We start from the raw sequence: 20,641 nt of genomic DNA on the forward strand, positions 1-20,641 counted from the left end.
CCTGGGCACAGCAGACCAAAGGCACCAAACAAGCCAGGGCAGCAAAGAAAATGGGGTAAGGTTGGGATCTTTAGGACCTTCTGGATCCACAGAGGTTAAAGTCTCTTTATGGAGCTCTGAAATAGCAGAGACTGTCAATCTGACCTGAAGACTAAGGATGAGTGGAACCAGGAGAGGCAGACCCAGTGTCAGGGTGGGGCAAACTGGAGGAGAGGAAGACAGGTATTTTAGGAGGGAATCTGGAAGCAGCAAAGAGATTTTGCTGATGTGAATTATTCTATTAAGATACAATTTCCCACAGAGGGATTCCAATATTTCAGTTCCTTCATTTCAACATTTCTGAACCCAAAGGCACAGTCGGCTGATTCCGGAGCGCCAAGCATTTAGTTATGAGAGTTCCCTGTGGTGTAGGGGACAACTTTCAGTCCAGCAGACAGAGCGGACTGGTTGGGGATATTATGCACGGTTTAATTAGTTTTGAAACGATATAAGCGAAGACATTTTGCTCTGAATAACATTTCCTTTCCCCCTTACCTACTGAACCATTTTAAAATAGCAGCGACTGCACAACCCAGTGAGAGTGCAACTGTAGTCAACATGAACACGTGATCAAGGACGCTGCTTACCACTCTGGATTGATCACCCTAGGGCTCCTAGGGTGTTTGGCCTCTTGCTGTGAATTCCCCTGAAGCTAGGACTGCCAGCTCACCTGCAGAATGCTTTCCAGTCTGGGCTGGTTCCCATTGCGTCGCCCAACAGGCAGCAATCCACGCTTTGGTTTTTCAGCTTTTTTTCCACTAGCCCCTTTAACTCTCCCCTCACCCAAGAGAACTACGGCCCAAAGGCTGCGGCAATGGCCAGGCATAAATCAGGCCCATCGGTGGCCCATTTCACTCCTAGGCACGACGAGCAACGCTCAGCTCCTGGAGAAAGAGGCGCAATTGGCGTTTGGGGGGTTCGATGCCCCTTTGGTCATTGTTGAAAGGAACAAAGAGGGCAGGAGCTGAGGGCGCCCCCAAGAGGAAAGGCGTGGAAGGACATTCTGGGGAGCGATCAGGAGGCTGGCGGGGCTGGGATGCGGTGCACCTGGATGGCGCTCTGGCGGCCGGGGAGGCAGGGCGGACTCCAAGCCGCGGCAGCGGGTGCAACCTTTTCTTGACTTGACTTTGATTTCCCTCTTCTTGATATTACTAACATTATTATTGTTATTTTCCCGCGCAAATTAAGCAGCTGGGACCGGCAGGGCGAGCCGCACAGGGGCCGCCATTTGCCGGTGGAAGCACCGAGCGCCCCGGAAAGGGAACCCAAGGGGAGTGATCTGCCCCGCGTCCTCCTCCACCGCGGCGCCCGCAGCATCCCGGCTCCTCGCCCGCGCCGCCCCGGCGCCTCCGCGTCCTCTTCCATTGTCAGCCAGCGCCCAGCCCGGCACCCTGGAGGCCCTGGTCGCGCGCCCTCGGCCCTGGCGAGCCTGCGTCCCCCGCCCGGTCTCCTCGGCGCCCGGGCGCCTCCCTCCTCCCTCCCCTGCGCCCTAAGCTCCGCATCCTTGAAGCCCTGAGCTCCCGGCACCGCTAGCCGGGCCGCTGGACCCCGCATCTCCGCATCCTCTCTGCCTGGCCCAGGGTGCCTCGGCCCCTCGCCAGCTGCGGGCAACGCGCGGCGTCTTCAGCAAACCCCCCTTTTATCTCCCGAGGAAGCAAGTTGAACAAATCGATTTATTAATTTCTGTGGCAGAGGTGGGTCGGTGACCGGGGTGCGCCCGCAGGGCTACAGGGGGAGGCGCCGTGGCTCCCTTCGGCCCCTGCACTGCCCGGGCAGAGGGTTTTGTTTCCAGACCCCCGGCGCCCCCCGAAACAATGATGCCACGGGCATGGCGGGCTCACCTGGTGCTGCGCCGCGGGCTCCGGGCGCCCGGTGGCCTAGTGCGCGCCAATCCCCGGCAGCAGGTTCGGCCCGCGTGCCGCCGGTGTCGGGCAGGACTCTGCCTTTCTTGGGGTTGTATCTGTGCGTGTCAATGGCGGCAAGCGGCAGTTCTCCGGGCCGCGGATAGTAGCGGGGGGAGGAGGAGGAGGGAGAAGGGATTGCTCCTTCTCCACATAACCACCTCTAGGAGGAGTCGCTCAGCCTCATCCCCCGCCAGCCCAGGCTCCGCGACGGGTCCGGGGGCTTTCGTGGGGCTTGATGAGCTATTGTCCTTCTGCAGTGGTCACGATGGAACCGCCGGGCCTGCGCCTCACGGAGCTGTTGGCTGCGAGGACCCCGCTTCCCTAGAGCCCTGCACGGAGGCCTTGTGGTCACCAGTCACAGGCTCCGTTTAGCTCGACCCACCTTTGCTGGGAGAAAGAGGTGTGGGCGTTCATCTGCCGGTTATGGGGTGAGAAGGTGAACGCCAAAAAAGCCCACCTTGGATGCAGCTCGACCTGAAAATATTACCGAACCCATTACTGTGTCGCGCACGGCGGCCACAGGATCCGAGAATTTATACTCCTGCCTGTCCGCTGTTTATAAACGAAGACCCACTGAGAATCTGCTGTGTAGTGTTTGGAGGCACAGATGTTTGCTTCTTAGCGGATGAAGACCCGGCATCATTTTTTAAAAATTGGGTTGCTTTAATTTGCCGTCTCCCAACGGGTATGGAGGTTAGCACAAAGATAGTGTCTGAAGGTGCAGTTTTTATTAGTTTCCAGAAAATGCATTATGATGGCGGAGTGGTGGACAATATCAGGTGACACTGGGCATGTGTAGTTGCTTGGTCCCTGGTGGAAACCATGGCTCTCTTTTATACTGTGAAGCTTCTCAAGGGCACATGACTACAGGGCCAGTCACCATAAGCTTTCACTTGAATGGACCATACTGGTTTTCCCTTGGATGAATCAGAGAAGCCTGAAAGGCACAGCCTTTTGATATCTGCAAAAATAGGTGAAGCGAAATCTTCAGCATTGACCAAATAAATGGACGTTTCCCCAAACCTGAGACCTTTTGTGTGTGTTTGTTGGTATAAACTATTTATATTTATGTATGCAGTGGGGGACTTTGGGGTAACCGGTGCCTGTGATTGCCTGGGTGGGAAAGGCTAAACCACCCTACCACCCTAGCTCGGTGCCATTTCACCATTCCGGCAGCTGGCATTTTATAGACAGTGCTTTCCATTGAGGTTTTTAAGCTTGAGTGTTTGCTGAGAACCAGCCATCTTCCCGCTCTCCGCCACACTATGCCCGTTTTGCTATGCTGTAAATAAGTCTCCATTTTAATCTCCCGTGGCCAGGGCCCCATAGTTGAGCGGCAGGACAGTTTGAATTCTCATACCTAAACCCTTTATGCTTTCTGTGTATGACCGTCCGTCCCATCTTTTGTTTTGAAAATCCTTGTTAGGCCAGAAATCCAAGCAGGTCACGGTCCTCTTTCCAGAGATGTGCATTTAAAAGATTTCATATGGTCTCAGGTGTCTCTTACTGGCACCTTTGCATATTCCTTGAGGGAGTGTCCATCTTTCTTATTAAAAAGTCTTTAGGCCATTATTCAAGACAGTGGCAGCACCTTGTAGGAGAATTTGACAGTCACTCTGGCCCCCAGTCAGCCAGGCTCACAGAAATGTAACTGAATTATTACATATTACACTGGCACATAATAGTCACGTAATTTCTACTAAAAATGGTACATGTGGCTAGGTATGGTGGCACACACCTTTAATGCTAGCACTTGGGAGGCAGAGGCAAGCAGAAGTCTGAGAGTTCGAGGCCAATCTAGGCTGTATCACCATATAGGGAGACCCTGTCTCCAAAAAAAAAAAAAATTATTTTAGTGTGATTTTTATTTTAATTTCTTTCTCCTTTCTTCTTGCTACCCTCCTTCCCTCTTATAGTTGAGACAAAGACTATGTAGCCCTAGCTGGCTTGGAAATTGATATGTACACCAAGCTGGCTTTAAACCCACGGTGATCTGCCTTCCTTTGCCTCCTGGGTGCTCTCATTAAAGTTCATGCCTCCATGCCTGATTTCCTCTTCTTTTCCTTCCTTTCTTTTGACAGAGTTGTAGTGCTAATTCTAATTAGTCTTAATAATAAAAACCCGAAGCCAGATATGGGGTAAATGCTGGAAGATCAGAGAGACAAAGGCACAAGCCACAGACAACCCTTACCCTGCTAAGTCCTCAGCCAAAAGAGGGCTAAGCTCCTGTCTCCTCTCGCCTTATATTCCTCTCTCTGCCCAGACATATCACTTCCTGTCTGTCTGTACAGAACTTGAGACCTCTATGGTTAACTAGTGGCTAACTCCACCCTCTGATTTTCAGGCAAGCTTTATTAGAGCACAAACAAAATATCACCACACATAGTCTCAAGTTGCTCAGGCTGGCTTTGTACTTGCCATGTAGCCAAGGAAAACCTTGTCCTCTTGATCCTTCTGCCCCCAAAATCAGGGGTTATAGGCTGGATTTATACGCGCCCTCTATGACTTGTTTGATCTAGTATTTGCTTATGTGCTATCCAGAGCATCTGTGAAGTGTGCTGCTCAAGAGCCTCCCATTTCATTCCAGCAATGTCTTCAAATACAGACGCTCCTCCCATTTAAACTGCATAAGCTGAATAAGACAAAAGGGCAATGCACTTAACCTGCTGAGCACAGTGCGCTATGGCGTAGTGGTACTCTTTCCTGCCCTGCTCACCTGAGAGCAATTGCTCCTCATTCCTCCCAGCATCCCAAGAGATGCTCAGTGCCCATCACTAGTACAGAAGTGGAAATCCAAAAACTCCAGGAATGGTTCCTACTGAATGCTATTTACTCTTGAGCGATGGTAAAGCTGAGAAACTGTTAAGCTGGGGGCCAGCTCTAAATGATGCAGTCACTCCTATACAAGGGGCCACCAACTCCACAATACTCTGCTTTGCAGCAGAATCAAAACTTCATGCATCAAAACTTGGATAGATGCAATGGTCCAGCCAAGGCCACCCAGCAAACCATAGGCAAAGCTTCTAGAGCATTTGGAGATAACCAGGCAATAGCGTCTTTACCAACTCCAAACTTTGCAGGAAATATAGCAGACAAACCTACAACTTCCATTGGCCAGATGGAGTTCAATGGCTCATATTTTATCATGGGCTTTTAACACAAAACCAGAAACCCACCCCTGAGATATACACTGTTTATAGTGGTTTCCTGCCAATGGAAACATTCTTTCCAAAGGCAGAGGTGGGGGCATAGCTGGGGAGGGGGCTCATCTAACTTAGCAGGTAAACAAACCCTGAAGTGTCTGGGGAAAGTTGAAACTTTCAAGATTCAGCAAGGCCTCTCTCTCTCCCCAAGGTTATAGAAACAGTGAACAACTTGGAGCGAGGAGGCACTGGCCAGCTGGGTTGCAGAGCTATTTCTCTGCCTTGGGTTGCCTGCAAGTTACCCAGAGCTGCACTTTGGTGAGCCTTCATCAATGATGGGCGGGCTTTTGGGTGAGGCAGCTGCTTTTGAGTCGGAGGAGCAAAGGAAGTTTTTGCACGCAGGCATTTGATTGAAAGCCTCTTGGATCCCTCCCAGCCTATGTCCTCCAGGAGTAGGTGGTTAGCCTAATGGTAGGAGGTGGGTTGATGTCAGTTTTCCCTCGGAACATTTTTTTAACCCTTGACCTGTGTGTGAATAATGTGTTGAATCCATGTATTGATTCTGAGTTGATGCCACTAGTGACTGGGATGTGTAAGGTAAAAAGGCCAAGGGGAAACATCCTTCCTCTGGTTTGACCCTGAGTTCCAAGACTTGGTGTTGGCTAGTCAGTGTGGGTGGCTTTCCCTGCTAAGGGGAGACTCCTCTTGTAGACTCTGCCCCTAGAGACCTCCAGCTGCCAGGCTCTACCCCCAGACTACTCAGATGGCCAGGCCTGACCCCTCCAGGTAAGGCCTGACCCCCAGAGTTCTCTACAGGTTCTAATGGTCTTTCTCAGCAACCCTCCTCCCCTTCCAGGGGAAAGCGGCCAGGCCAGCCCTGGGGGGGAACCCTATTAATCCCTAAGCGTGCCCCAAAATCAAGCCACATAATCCTCCAATCCCAGGCTACTTTGGAAAGCTTCATCCATCCCCTCCCCCCCAAGAAACCCTATATAAACCCTGTCTTCTGCTCCTTTCCCTGCTGTGTCCTCCCAGAGCATAGGCAGCCACCCTCCTGGGTTTTTTCCTCCCAATAAATCTCTTGTGTGAGGCTTATTGTACAGTCTGACTTTGTGATATTCCTTGACTCCCAGCTGCCCTGATACTTTCCCCCTCCAAGCTTTGACACTTAACACTTGGAAATCCAGGCCCTGTCAGTGTTAACAGCCTAAGAATGTTTCAGAGGTAACCACCAAGCAGTACGTTCAGCCTAGCTGTACTTTTCCACCAGCTACTGGGCATGCTCCAAAGACCCTATAAAAACTCAGCCCTCTGTCGTCTCTCTTTTGGGACAGAGCAGCTGCCATTCTCTTCTTCTCCCCAATAAATCTCTTGTGTGAGGTTTGTTGCCTGATGTGCCTTTGTGGTATTGCTTGGCTCCCAGTGGCTAAGCTATCCTTATGCCAGAAAACCCCTTGTATTGGCGTTGTGACTGGGATGGGCTTTCCCAGTGCCTGTGCTCCCTCTTGGTGTTAAAGCTGGACTGGGACCCTGCCCCTCATTTCCAGTCCCACCCGCAACAGACTCACCTCCAGGCTCACTGATCACTTGGGATCCCATACACCAGTGGTAATCTGGTAAGTTTCCTCTTCCATCAGTGTAAATGCTTCCCCGAGTCTGAGGAATTGACGGGTGAGCATCCAGCACCACTCTCATCCTCTTGGAGGCAGAGGTACCCTCAGCCACAGTCTTTATAACTATGGCTGGCCCTCTTCACCAACCTCACTAACCCCCACCCTCAGAGTTGCAATTCTGTAGCTTCCTTAGGTCTGACTGGGCTATTGTGACCTTTTTCTCTCCCCTCCCTTTTCTGCCTCCTCCTCAGAGCTTCCTGTAATTCCACAGCTTTTCTGTGTCCTTGTAGCACTTATGATACTATTTGACCCTGTTCCTCATCCCTTTCCAGTAGACGAGACCTTGTTCCTGAGCAGGGCTTTTCATCGCCTTCTGGCAAGCCTTGAACCCTGCTACCAGATGCTGAGTCTCTGCAGGTGGTTAGCCCTGATCCCTGTTGACCCAACTGAACAGGTTTGTCTTTGTTCTGTCCTCCCTGAGTCTTAGGGATGCCCTTTGCAGCAAGCTGCTTCTATCTCTCTCCTCCTTCTCATTCATGGGAACAGAGTCCTCTTTACCCTCTCATCCTCCCTTGGGGTGCCTCTTAGAAAACCTCCAGCCTCTACCTGGTACCCGACCTGAAGGGCCCCAAACCAATTTACTTTTGCAATTGAACTCAACCTTAATATCCCTTAGCTAACCAGTTCAAATGGCCACCCAGTGGCACTCTAGATCACAGTATCATCCAGGACCTTTATAACCACTGCAAGCGATCAGGGAAGTGGGAAGATCCCTATGTCTAAGCTTTCTCTTCCCTCTGCTCTCCTGCCCCACCCAACTCCTTGCCATGAAGCCCAGGTCAGATGATCCCTCCACTACTTTTGATCCAGCTAACCAGCACCCCCCATATTGGCCTCAACCCACAGCTCTGTCTCTTCCTCTGTCTCCTTCAGTTTTCCTTTTAACCCTCCCTAGCAACAGGCTGCCCGAATCAACTCTCCCCGGCACCTACTTTTAGCCCACCTGCACTCCCTCTACCTCTCCCTACCTGGCCTAACCCAGCCACAGTTCTCCCTTTCCCAGAAGTCGCTGGGGTGGACAGCTTGGTCAGGGTACGTGTCTCCTTCTCACTAAGCAAATTCCCTCTAATAGAAAAGAGAGTGGGATCTTATAGAGCTAATTCCTCTGCCTTCATTAAAGAATTTCAATGTATTACCCAGTCTTACAACCTCAGCTTTTATGACAGTCACGTGATTCTCACCAATGACCTTCTCTCCAAGAAATGCAGGTGAGTCTGGAAACAGACTCATAAGTACAGTGCGCAGATAAAATTCACCAAACGAGCCGGGCGGTGGTGGCGCACGCTTTTAATCCCAGCACTTGGGAGGCAGAGACAGGTGAACCTCTGTGAGTTCGAGACCAGCCTGGTCTACAAGAGCTAGTTCCAGGACAGGCTCCAAAACCACAGAGAAACCCTGTCTCGAAAAAACAAAACAAAAAAAAATTTCACCAAACTAATGCTGTCTACCCTGTCAGGACTAAGCTGGTCCCTCGCCAGGACCCTGAATGGAACTACAATATGGGGGCATTCTAGCTAGGGGTCAGTTTATAACTGGTTTCCATAAGGCTGCCATTAAAGTAGTAAATTATGAAGAACTCCAAGACAAACATGAACTCCAGGACAAACATGAAAATCCATCTCGGTTCCTAAACCACCTTACAAGGCCCTCTTACAAGGTACCAATCTGGATCCTGAAAACCCCGATGGAAAACAACGCCTTATTACCTCCTTCTTCTCCCAGAGTTTCCCTGACATTAGGGCCAAACTTAGGTGCCTAGAGAGGGAACCCCTGACTCCACAGACAGAAGTTTTAGTGCTAGCCTTAGGGTATACCCATTCCTTCTTAGTGGAACCAACCTGTTCCATCCCCTTGCTTGGGAAATGGGGGCCTGTGTTTCCTTCACTCTCCCCATCCGCTCAACCTCAGTCTCACGAGCCGTTTCCCTCCTCCTTCTCCCCCAAGTAACACAGTTTTACATAACTTTTCCCTTGCTAGGCTTTCCAGGTACATCCCTGAGTATGGGACACCCCAAACCCCTCTATAACCAAACATTATCCCTCTCTTATCATCTAACTGCAAAACCCTTTCCCGCCTATCCGGGGGGAAAAAGCAAGATGTTGCCCACCTGCCTGGCTCTGGTTGTTTGGAAAGTTTTCTATGTCTGTTTTGGGTGGGTCTGTGTTTTCTGGTGTGTCTGTACGTCTTGTGGAAAATATGGGAGTAGACACAGAAATGGATCAGGTTCATTGAATCTATGAATGAAGACGGTGTTTTTGTTTCTGACTGGTCTCCTTGGAGCTTGTGTGCTTTCTGTGTTTTGTGTCTTTTGGTTTTGTGTTTGTTTTCTCTGCTGCTGCCAGCCACCACCCACCACCGCTAATGCAGTTTCTTCAAGACCAGGGCTCGGAATTTGAACCGCGAAAGCTTAAGTAATTGCTGAAGGTCTAAGAAAGTGTCTGAGGATGTGGAAGCTGGTGTTTTAAGGTGTGCATACGCAAGCTGTAAAGGTACAAGGACGTGATCTAAGGGAGTAAGAAATGTCTCGGATTTTTTCCCCCTCTATTTCGAAGGCTCAGAGCTTTACTACTGACCGGTGGAATTCTTCTGAGCTGGCAAAGCCCTGGCTAGTATTATCGGTCACAAGCTCAAGATTTTAAATGTCTTTTGGTTGTCGTCTAAGTATAGACTTAACTGTTCTTCTCATCATGCTAAAAACATCCCTGCCCAATATATATGTCCAGCTCTCTGGACAGAGGAAACATGTTCATGCTAAACTCAGAGCTTTTCCTATGACCTGAAGGTGTGACACCAGTTAGCTGCTTTTCTACAATGTAGATTTCAGTACAGATGGGTAATGCTAATATAGCTAATACTTTTATCAATTCTTTTTTTTTTTCTGTTTTTTGAGACAGCGTTTTTCTGTGTAATAGCCTTGGCTGTCCTGAAACTCATTCTGTAGACCAAGCTGGCCTTGAACTTGCAGAGATCCACCTGCCTCTGTCTTCTAAGTGCTGGGATTAAGAGCGTGCACCACCACCGCCCAGCTCTTTATCAATTCTTGTAAATAAAAAACTCACGTAAGCTTTGGGGAGTTGAGGGAGTCATAAGACTTGGAGCCCCGTCTCTCACAGGTCAACCATCTCCAGATAAGTCTATACAGATACTCTAGTCTGGGTCTGTTCCAACAGGTTTCTACTTAACCGACAGACACCAGGAATCAGCTGCGGACTATAAACTGCTCCAAATGGCTGTGAGCCCTGGACTTGCTGACAGCTGACGTGCCTTAATCCAGCCACTGTCATTGCTCCCTGTCTTCTGCTGGGTCAGCTAAGCAGATGCTTCTGATGAATGCCCCATTGTCTGAATCCCCTCCCGGCCTTTGACTAACATTCCAGCCTTCCTGGGCCCTGACAATGAGGCCCTAATTTCAGTAGAAAGTAGTTACAGAAGGGAATATGTCGCTCCTTATCCCCCATAAAAAGGCTGGAGCATTAGGTCAAAAGGAAAACTCCCCGGCACAGGGACAAAATGGCTATGGTGCTGTTGTCTTAGCAGGAAAGGTCCCTGTTCAAACCAAATGGACCCACATCTCTCAACAGGTGCACTCATTAGCGGAAATGGGTCTACAGTGTGCTAGGACACTCGACCTGCTTTCTGCAGGACAAGGGGTGCTTTGTGTGGCTTTGAGAAGAATTCCGGTTTCCATGCAAACCACTTGAGGACCATTAGAGAAAATTGGCTAAGATTGGATCTACTAACAAGGGAGAAGGGCGGCCTTTGCCTCTTCCTCAGGGAGGAATGGTAGCTTCTATGTCAACCAGTTGGGTATAGGAAAAGGCAAGACCTGCCAGCTCCAGACACATCTCCAAAGACGTAAGGACCAGCTTAATACCCTGGCTGGGGATCGCTGCTAGTCCAGTGTGGAGCTGGACACTGCCCTTCTTCACCTCTTCTTCTCCTCATCCTACAAATTCCTTTCTTAGAAACTTCTCGTCTAGATTTCTTCAACAGTAAATTTGAAAGATTTCTAACCAGACTTTTAAAATCAGTTGTTATTATGGGATTATCAGCCCCTACCTATGGAATCAGAGGCCTATGACCCCTCCCCTCCATTACACCCTGACAGTGAAGACCAAGCTTCCCCAAGGACTTTGACACCCCCTTACAGGAGGATGTCATCTGATGATAATGCCACACTCTTTCCTAACCCCTGAGTGAGGCTTGAGAAAAAGACCTCAGAGCCCACCCCCACAGTGACACACTTCTTTCAACAAGGCCACACCTCTGAATAGTGTCAACTGCCTTTGGGGGTCATTTTCTTCCAAACCACCACACCCAGCATACACGAAGCCCTGGGTTTGGTCTCCAGTGAATTAGTTGGGAATGGTGGCCCACACCTGTAAACACAGCATTTAGGAGGTCAAGGAAGGAGGACCAGAAGTTCAATGTTGTCCCTGGCTCCAAAGCATGTTTAAGATCGGCAAGGAAACAAACAGAAAGTTTCGTCCAGGAGGGACGTGGGAGCAGAGGAAACTTGGCCAGCTAACGGTCACATGTCGAAGGGAGCTTAAGTATATAGTGTTTCAGAACAGTGAACGACTGTGGGGTAGGAGACACTGACCAACTGAGTTGTAGAGAGATTTCTCTGACCCATGGAGCCCCTGGCAAGTTGTGCAGAGAGCTCCAGGGTTGCAGCTTATGTGAGCTGTTATGGGTGTCAGGGTGGTCGTTTTGGTGATGTAGCTGCTTTGGAGTGGCCCTGTGTGTAATCCATCGCCCATACTCTTGTTAGTGACCCCAGCAAAAGCTCATGCTTCACCAAGTTGGACGTAAGAACGATCCTAAGTTTGGTTTGTGGTGGGTTCCCTTCCTGGGGTAAGCGCGTTGTGTTTTCAACACCCCCAGACAGACAGGCATACAGACGGATGGAAACCGCGATGGACGTGGACTGTCCCGCATGCTATGTTAATTCCATCAGCACACTCACTAACATAACTCTTACGAGTAGTCTGGGGGTCTGAGGTTATGAATGAACCGCCTAGCTCAGCAATCACTTAAAGAATAAACACAGCTTTTGAAAATCTCTAGCAGCTGGGGAAGTGCGTGCAATCAATCAATCTTGTTAATCTTTCTTGTTAAAGCTGGAAACATGCAAAGCCTCTCAGGTCACTACATTTTTGAATGGTAGACGTGATTCATGTTAAACTTTCGTTTTCCTGTTCAAGGTATAAATCATTCATGGAGGGGGACAATATCAAAAATAAATAAAAGAGCACAGGCAATCATTGTGCTGGTGAACACTTTTCTTCCATCTGTGGCTAGAATTCATGTCTTGGTCTCCTAACAAGAGGAACATTTTACCAGTCCTGATTCTGAAAAACATTAATAAAAACCCGTCCTTTCTCAACAGCCCCAGTAAGGTTGCAGCCCCTACATCTAGGCTCAGAGAACGAGGTGGGGTGGTGGTGGGGGGGAGCAGTAAGGTTGTAAGAGCCAGAGGACCAGGATTCCTCTACTGGATAGTGTCTCCTAGATAGAACAGGGAAGCTGCACCCATGGAATTTCAACAGTACACATAACGACCAGACTAGCTGACATGCCAACATAGATGGAGAAAATTTACGAGGCTCTTCTCCTAGATGAGGAACTACACACAACGGTTGTAGTTTTCTCCAGGGACAAGGACCCTGTTTGGTTATCCAACCTCAAATAGTCAGCCCTAAACACATTGTACATAAGGACAACACTCCAGGGACTCAATGTTTTAATATATACATATTTACTTATATATATACACACACACATATATATATACATGCATATATAATAAAAGAAGAGGACATGAATTTGAGAGGGAGTGGAGGGACACAGGAGGAGTTGGAGAGGGGAGAGGGAGGGTAGAAATGATGTAAATACGGTACTTATCCATCAAGTTCTCAAAACATTAAATTAAAAAAAAAAACTAAGTATTGGGGGCTGGAGAAATGGCTCAGTGGTTAAAAGCGTTTGTTGCTCTCGCAGAGAACTCAGTGGTGCCTCGCAACCGTTTGTAACTTCTCCAGTTCTAGGAGATCCAACGCCCTCTTCTGGTCTCCGAGGGCACTGCATGCACGTGGTGCACAGACATACGAACATGAACAAATCTTTCAAAAAAGTACGTATTTGGCTGAAGAGATACCTTAGGGGTTAAGGGCTCTGGCTGCTCTTCCAGAAGACCTGGGTTTGATTCTCAGCAACCACATGGCAGCTCACAACTAAAACACCCATACAAATAAAATAAAATAATTAAAAAAAAAAGTACATATGAAAATGCCAAAGGGAAACCCTTTTTTCTTTGTATGGTAATTTAAAATAAAAAGGAAATCCAAGAGCAAGATATTTAGAGTTAGTAAGTGTCTAGATGCGCAGATATAAATATGTATTATGCATATTTGCGCACGAATGCGTAAATATTTGAAGTGTGTGTTACATGTGTGCAGCTCCAATGTGCATGACTGAGAAAGCATTAGGCTCGGAGTCAAGGCTGGTCTGGGTTTTGAACGAATCTACCAGCCACTTAGCATTTAAGTGATGAACTGTGTTTTGAAGCAAGATGAAATATTCCAGGTCTCTTAGATAGATTCACCATCAGTCCCAATTATGCAAAGTTGTGGTTAGGAAAACCGAGGCACATGGTAGCATGAAGTTTAACAGAAACAGAACTAGGGCTCGGGGAGCGTGCCAGCTGATAGCTTGCTCTGCTCCATGATGCTGCCTGGGAGATCACCCTGCTACCTCTAGGCAGGGCTCGTGATGGCGAGAGGCAGCAGGCATCTAGAGGACTTGGACTTCAGCATCTGTCTTGGCAGATCGGTGTAGTGTGAGCCATCACACACAGGAGGGCCTTTTCCAGTTCAGGCCCGTTCTGAAGAACGGGGGCATTGATTTTTTTTTTTCCTCCCAAACTACAAATGCTGAATGCCGTGGTAAAAATATAATTTATTTATACAAATGGTGTGTTTTCACAAAGGCCATCTGTCAGTTGACTCTCTGATCTACAACAAATCTGTTTGTTCCCCCAGAAGAAATAACATGTCTGTTGAAAAGGATTTGCGACCGACAGGCTCCTCGACACACAGCCTTGCTAAAATAGTAACTATTGATGATCTATTTACTTCTACTGGAGGGCTGTGAGTGGGAACTATTATATCTGAAGTATGGAAATTAATTTTTCATCCAAGCCAGGAAATGGAGCCCAGTTGCATCTATTAAGATTACTGCAAGGGAGCTGTGCCCCCTCCTAGAAAAAAATCTGCTCAGTGAACAGCTAAGTCCACACATTACAGTTTGCTGCCTGATGTCCGGAGAGGGTCGCAAGGTTGAACTGAAGCCCTTAGTTACTTTCTGGAGACGAGGACACTTTAAATTTTATTGCTATTTTTGAAATACGGGTGCACATAACACAACATATATGAGAAGGTCAGAGGACACATTTTTGGAATTGGTTTTCTTCTGCTGCTGTGGACAAGATGTCAGACTCAGGCCATCAGCCTTGCTCGGCAAGGACTTTTACCATTGAGTTTTTTTTTACCTTTTACCCTGCTGGCTGCAGCTACTCATAAATGATTCTGGCCGTTGGATGTCAAGGCGCCTCTGATGGTCCTCACTGGAAACTAAATTTTACCATTAAATTGAAAGAGAAGAGGGACTGAAGAGGTGGTTCACTGTGGTTAAGAGCACTGGCTGCTCTTCCAGAGAACCTGGGTTCAAGTCCCAGCATCCATATGGCAGCTCTCAACTGTCTGTAACTTCAGTTCCAGGGGATCCGGCATCCTCACACAGACATACATGCAGGCAAAACACCAACACATATAAAATAAAAATAAATACATTTTTTTAATGAAAGAGAAGGACATGGGGTGTTTACAGAGGAAATCTACTCCCTCCAGATAGAGAGCCCATGACAGACTGAAGTAAGGATACCACTAAAGTTCAACTTGGTGACCTAATGAGTTTTATTGAGTTTGCTTACAAGAATATGGCTGAGGGGTCAGTCACAAGAGCAGACATGACTCAAAGACAGCTACATCAGCAAAGACCACCCCAGTAATGGTGCTAACTCACAAAATCTGGTAACCTGGAGAGCATTTCACAGCCTGCAAGCAGCTCAATGAGTTGAAGAGTCTCCCTTCCAAGTGACTCAGTTGGTCTAAACCTCTTCCATATAGCTCCACTGATTTCTGCTTGATCCAGGCAGGTGGTCTGGTCTCACAGTCTTTACAGCTTAGGTTGTCTGAGAACGGCTCTCCTCTGTCTTTATTGTTGACTCTTGGGGGGGGGGGGAGACCTAGTGAGGCTGGTTGGTTTCAGGAACTTCCTGGAGCTATTTTGAGTTGTTTGCCTTCTGCCTTAGGGAGCTTCCCTGCAGGATGGAATGAAAGGTTAGGTGTGTGTGGCGGACCCCTTAAAAGCTCTTACCAGAGCTGAAACACACAGGACAGTATCGTCAACTGTTGTCACCTTGCTGTACATGAGCACAGTACCTAATATTGTGAGCAAATGCATACCCTTTGATTAATAGGCGTGTGCCACCTGGCACCACTGTGTGAGGTGAGTAGTTCTTGAGATAACCATTTTGCTTTTTCTTTCATTGTGGCAGAACACTGCTTGGAAAAGCAAGTTAGGGGAAGAAAAGGTTTATCTGGCTTACACTTCAGGCCATAGTCTGTCACTGATGGAAGTCAGGGCAGACGCTTGAAGCAGAACCATGGAGGAATCCCGCTTACTGGCTCACACTTACACATATGCTTCCTTAGCTATTTTTCAGCTCACCCTGCTTAGGGGTGGTGTCAGCTAACAACAGGATAAGCTGGCCTGCACATGCCCATAGGTGGGTAAATCCTCAGGTAAGACCTTCCCCTGAGATGACTGCAGCCTGTGTCTCGTTGACCGTTCAAGCTTACAGGACATCTTCCCTATGCTCTCGGCACTCTCCTGTCCCTTTGTTTCATCGCCTTTTTTGGTGGACTTGCCTCCTTAGATGGGACACTGGTGTAGCTCTTGGGTGCCCCTCAAAGGCTCTTTTGTTAAAGGTTTAGCTCCCAACTTGGAGCTTTCAGGAAATGGTAGAAATTCCCTCGACAGAACTAATGACAGACCAAAGTAAGAACACCGCCAAAATCTATGCTGACCAATGAGTTTGCTGTCTTACAGACACATGGGCGAGTGATTACTTAAAGACCCACGGCAGCTACCACACCAGAAACCTACCCCAGCCAGTGTGGCTGTTCATGAAAGCTGGAACCCCGGAGCTCTCAGCAGGATTTGCAGGCAGGTGGACAAGTGGGAACAACTCTTCAGTAGGCCTTACTGCTTATGTGATCTTGTGAATCTGGTAAGTTTCAGGGATTCTGTTGAGACTAACGAGTTGTCGACTTCCTCAACTTTTTAAAATAAGGGTCTCACTATAGAGCCCTGGCTGTCCTGGAATTCTCTCTGTAGACAAGGGAGGCCTCACGGAGATCCGCCTGCCTCTGTCTCCAATGTTGGGATTAAGGGTGTGTGCACCTCCACTTACTTCCCGAGTCTTAATGAAGTTCCCTTTAGAATGTCTTGCTTCCTAAAGAGCTTCCTTTCAGGGTGGAATGTTTTCAGGTCAAGGGGCATGGTCATATAACACAGAGCATGATGTCACTGAGGGGTATGCCGTCATACCAAGGGGACCTTGGTTTCTTTTGCTTCTGGGCCACGCCGTGAGTTGTTTCGCTTTAGCTCCTACTCCCTGCGATCTGCGCAGCGCTGCCACAGGCCTAAAAGCAGTAGCTACCTGATCATGGACAGCAGTCTCTAAAATGGTCAGCCAGAACCTTTTTCTCTTTATAATTTATCTCTTGTGTTTTGTTATAGTCATGAAATCCGACTCATCCAGTAGGACGTACTTTCCAGAAACAGCTTGGGAAAACTTACCGGCCTGGAAAATATGATTTGCTTGTAATGTTTCATCTGTGGCCATTTCGTTTGTCCGTGGAGAGTTATATCCTTAAACAGTTTTACTCTTGCTTTAGTGCAGTCTTGGCAGAGAGTGGAGATAAACTCAGAGAGCAGAGTTACATCTTGTTTACCCACTTTTCAATGCCCAGGCTAGCCCCAAGGATGGCCTTGAACTTATGATCCTCCCAAGTTCTGGGAGTACAGAGGCCCTATCATGTCCACCTTATGTAATGCTGGGAATCACATCCAGGGCTGTGATGCACACTTTGTTAGCTCTCTGCCAACTGACTCAACTCCAGCCCTGGCCTTTTTCCTTCATTAGTCGAATTCTTCAAATTAAGTCAGACAGCTCGATTGCACTTCCCAGGCTCCCTTGCAGCTGTGTATGATGGCACCACTGTGTTCTGGCTTGTTCTGCACACATTATTTGTGTAACTTTTAAATCAAGCTCTTAAAGGCCAGCGGCACATCTTCTTGCTCCCTGTCATCTGGCCGTGAGTGAGTGGCACGGGAGATAGTGTGGCCAAGGAAGGCTGAGCAATGGAGGAGAAGGAATGTGAGTCCCCACTGTCATGGTCCCCCTCGTCCAGCAAGGAAGATGCGCAACACTGGAGCTCTTCTTGCTAAGCAGTTTATTCAGGACCTTTTTACAATTATCTCTCTCTCTCTCTCTTTCCCTCTCTCTCCCTCTCTCTCTCTCTCTCTCTCTCTCTCTCTCTCTCACACTCTCACTCCTTCACTCTCTCCTTCTCTCCTCCCCTCTCCTCGGGCAAACCTCTTCCAGCCCTTAAGTAGGCCTGGGCCGCCAACCCCAGATTGCCAGGTGGGCACTGCCCATAGGTCCACGCATATGCAAGCAGCTGACAATCATTGCATGATAATAGTATAAGTCAGGCCTAGTTGATATTAGGAGTTGATTATCACAGAGAGCACTCGCTTTCGGGATCGCAGAGGGCGGGAGCCAGCACCATCAGGTGCGGATGGTGCGGCTCCACGCAGCTCTCTACACATTGCCATCAGGTGTGACTCCACACGGCTCTCTAAACCCTACCATTGTAGGGACCTTGGTCTTTTAATAGCCTTTATTATGGGGGAAAGAATGACACATCAACCTTATTTAAGGATCTCTCTCTTTTTGTTATTGTTGGTTTTTCAAGACATGGTTTCTCTGTGTAACAGTCCTGGCTGTCCTGGAACTCACTTTGTAGACCAGGCTGGCCTTGAACTCACTGAGATCTGCCAACCTTTGCCTCACAAATGCTGGGGTTAAAGGTGTGCACTGTCACTGCCCGGCTTAAGGGACTCTTAATATCACCTGCATTCTGCATTATTAATACCACGTGCCCCATAGCTCATAGTTGGCATGTCATGTTTTCTTTAGAATAGTTTGAATTTATTCTTTGCATATATGTTTACAATATTTTGATTATACCCTCCAACTTTCCCTTCCCACACACCCCACCTCCCAAATGCTTTCCTCCCACCTTCAAGTCTTTTTTTTTGTAATCCACTGAGTCTAGTTATTGCTGCCTGATGGAATATTGACTGATCTTGTTGGCTTGACCTTGTTCCAGTCTCGTGTAGGTGCCCACAGCTGCAGTGAGATCAAGAGTACAGCAGTCATGTCATGTCTGGAAGATAGCATTTCGTAGCACAGCACTCCTTCCTATCTGCTGCCTCTAGCATCCTTTCTGTGTCCTCATCTGCTGACTCTAGCATCCTTCCTGCGTCCTCATCTGCTGACTCTAACATCCTTCCTGTGTCCTCATCTGCTGACTCTAACATCCTTCCTGCATCCTCATCTGCTGACTCTAACATCCTAATCCTCATCTGCTGACTCTAGCATCCTTCCTGCGTCCTCATCTGCTGACTCTAACACCCTACATCCTCATCTGCTGACTCTAACATCCTACATCCTCATCTGCTGGCTCTGACATCTTTCCTGCATCCTCTTTGGCCATGTTCCTTGAGCCTTGAAGTCCCTTTTAGAATTGAGTATTCAACCAACAGTCATTTATTCTCAGCACTTTGAGTGTGTGCATCTCTGCATTCATTGCTGCCCACTACGGAAAGGGACTTCCATGGCCAAGGTGGAGAGCAGTACTCACCTATGTGTCTAAACATAAATATTTAGATGTGGTTTGATCACGTGTTCATTTAGCAAGACAACAGTATCAGGTTCCCTCTAGAGCCTGTGTTGGTCTGCCATAGGGCTCATTAATAATAAATGATAGAGGGGAGAACATGTTTCTCACGTGGTTGGATGAAGAAGTGTTAACACTCCTCCAATTTATTCTATCCTCATCTCTTCATTCAAGGGAAGAAGGAAGTGTATGGAGAGTACAGACTCAGATTTGGTCCCAGCTCGTGCACATGTGACCTTGGACAAGCAGCAGAGCCTCTGTGAGGCTGTTTCTTCATCTCAGAGCGATAACGGTGGCTGAAGAGGGGGCAGGCCACCAAGTTCTGCTTTTGTGATTATGCCTCTAAATATTTGCCCTATGAATCTGAAATGAATCTTTATTATGAATGTTACTTAATATGAAAACATGCAGTGTAGTAGTCACAGAAATAGCTGCTATTTATTAGGCATTTCCCACATGCCAGCAGCTGCAGAGCACTTTAATAAGGTGCTGATGTTGACAATAAACCCTTGTGGCATCTGTGCCATAACCACCGCTGTGTCTGTTTCTTCCTGAACTGTGCACAGCACACCTCCTTCCTTCCTTCTTTCTTCTTTTTTTTTCTTTCTTTTTGAGACAGGGTATCACTGTGTTAGATGCAGGTAGGGAATCAGTCTATACAAGGAACTTGAACATCCTTGAATTTTGCTATCTGCTTATGTGTATAGTTATTTCCCCCAGAGATAACTGCACCTACACACATAAGATATCTGTATGTATACAGACAAGATATAGTGTGTGCCTCACGTGACAGCATAGGATAAAATAGATACCAGAGTGATTGGACATAAGAACTTTTGCAGTTGTATTTTACATGGGAACTCCATGTCCCACTGTGAAGACTATAGCTGGATCTCTCTGTTGTTTGTAATTTTTTTTTCATAGAAAGATGTTTGTCATGGCCTTACAATGTGAGGCTGAGCTCCTATCATGATGGTCTTAAGAGGTGAGGCACTAGGGAGTGAGTTAGTGACTTTATAAAAGAGGCTGGGGTAGTGGCTTCTCTTTCTACCATTTGGGGTGCATCAGGAAGGTCAACCCACTGGCACCCCCATCTTAGACTCCCCAGTCTCCAAAACAGTACATAGTAAATTTTCTGTTTGTGCATTATCTGGTCTCAGGTGTTGTGTTGTAGCAGCCCCCCAAAGACTACGAGAACACTCTTTGAAGAGGGTATTCAGTATAACAGATGTGCCCAGACTCTCAGGGTGTGCTCACAGTTTTCTCTCCCTCTCTCTCCTTCTTCCTATGTGGCCCTAGTTGACATGGTATTCACTATATAGCACAGTCTGGCCTCAAACTCACAGCAATCCTCCTGCCTTAGCCTTCTGAGCACTGGCATTCTATGCGTTTGCTACCATGCTCAGCGCACATCGTCAGACCTTTTGGCTGCTCGAGTGTGTCACCGGTAAGTCACTTTGTCAGCAGCCTGACCATAGAGCAGGAGACATGAGGAGGCCTGACCCTCCTTGTAGTGTGCCCCAGCCCGCCCCTCTCTGCTCATTCATTTTCTCCCCTCTCATTGGAGGAAGTCGGTCTCCACCTTGTTCTATACGGTGAAGAAATCAATGTTGCTAAATTATCTGTCAGCTGAGCTGGAAGAGCCCCGCGGGAACCGGGAGGTTTGGTCACAAAGGGGACATCCCCCACTTCCAAGAGGCTGTCCCTGCTGAGGGACTCTGACAGACGCTGCTCCTAGAGACCCAGAACCCTTGAGTGGGAAGCAATCATGTTGAACAGAGGATGGC

At 48.1% G+C, this 20,641-nt stretch overlaps 1 protein-coding gene across 1 annotated transcript in view; it reads right to left on the minus strand.

Annotated features, from left to right (window-relative positions):
- The window catches only part of LOC130890588 (core histone macro-H2A.2), a 35,884-nt gene extending 33,679 nt beyond the window's left edge, over positions 1-2,205 (minus strand). The window contains exon 1 of the mRNA XM_057794669.1: positions 1,881-2,205. The gene's annotated coding sequence lies outside the window, so the exon portion shown is untranslated. The remainder of the gene's footprint in view (positions 1-1,880) is intronic.
- Positions 2,206-20,641: the final 18,436 nt, after the last annotated feature.

Source organism: Chionomys nivalis, chromosome 19 (assembly GCF_950005125.1).
Source record: "Chionomys nivalis chromosome 19, mChiNiv1.1, whole genome shotgun sequence".
NCBI classification, from domain to species: Eukaryota; Metazoa; Chordata; class Mammalia; order Rodentia; family Cricetidae; genus Chionomys; species Chionomys nivalis.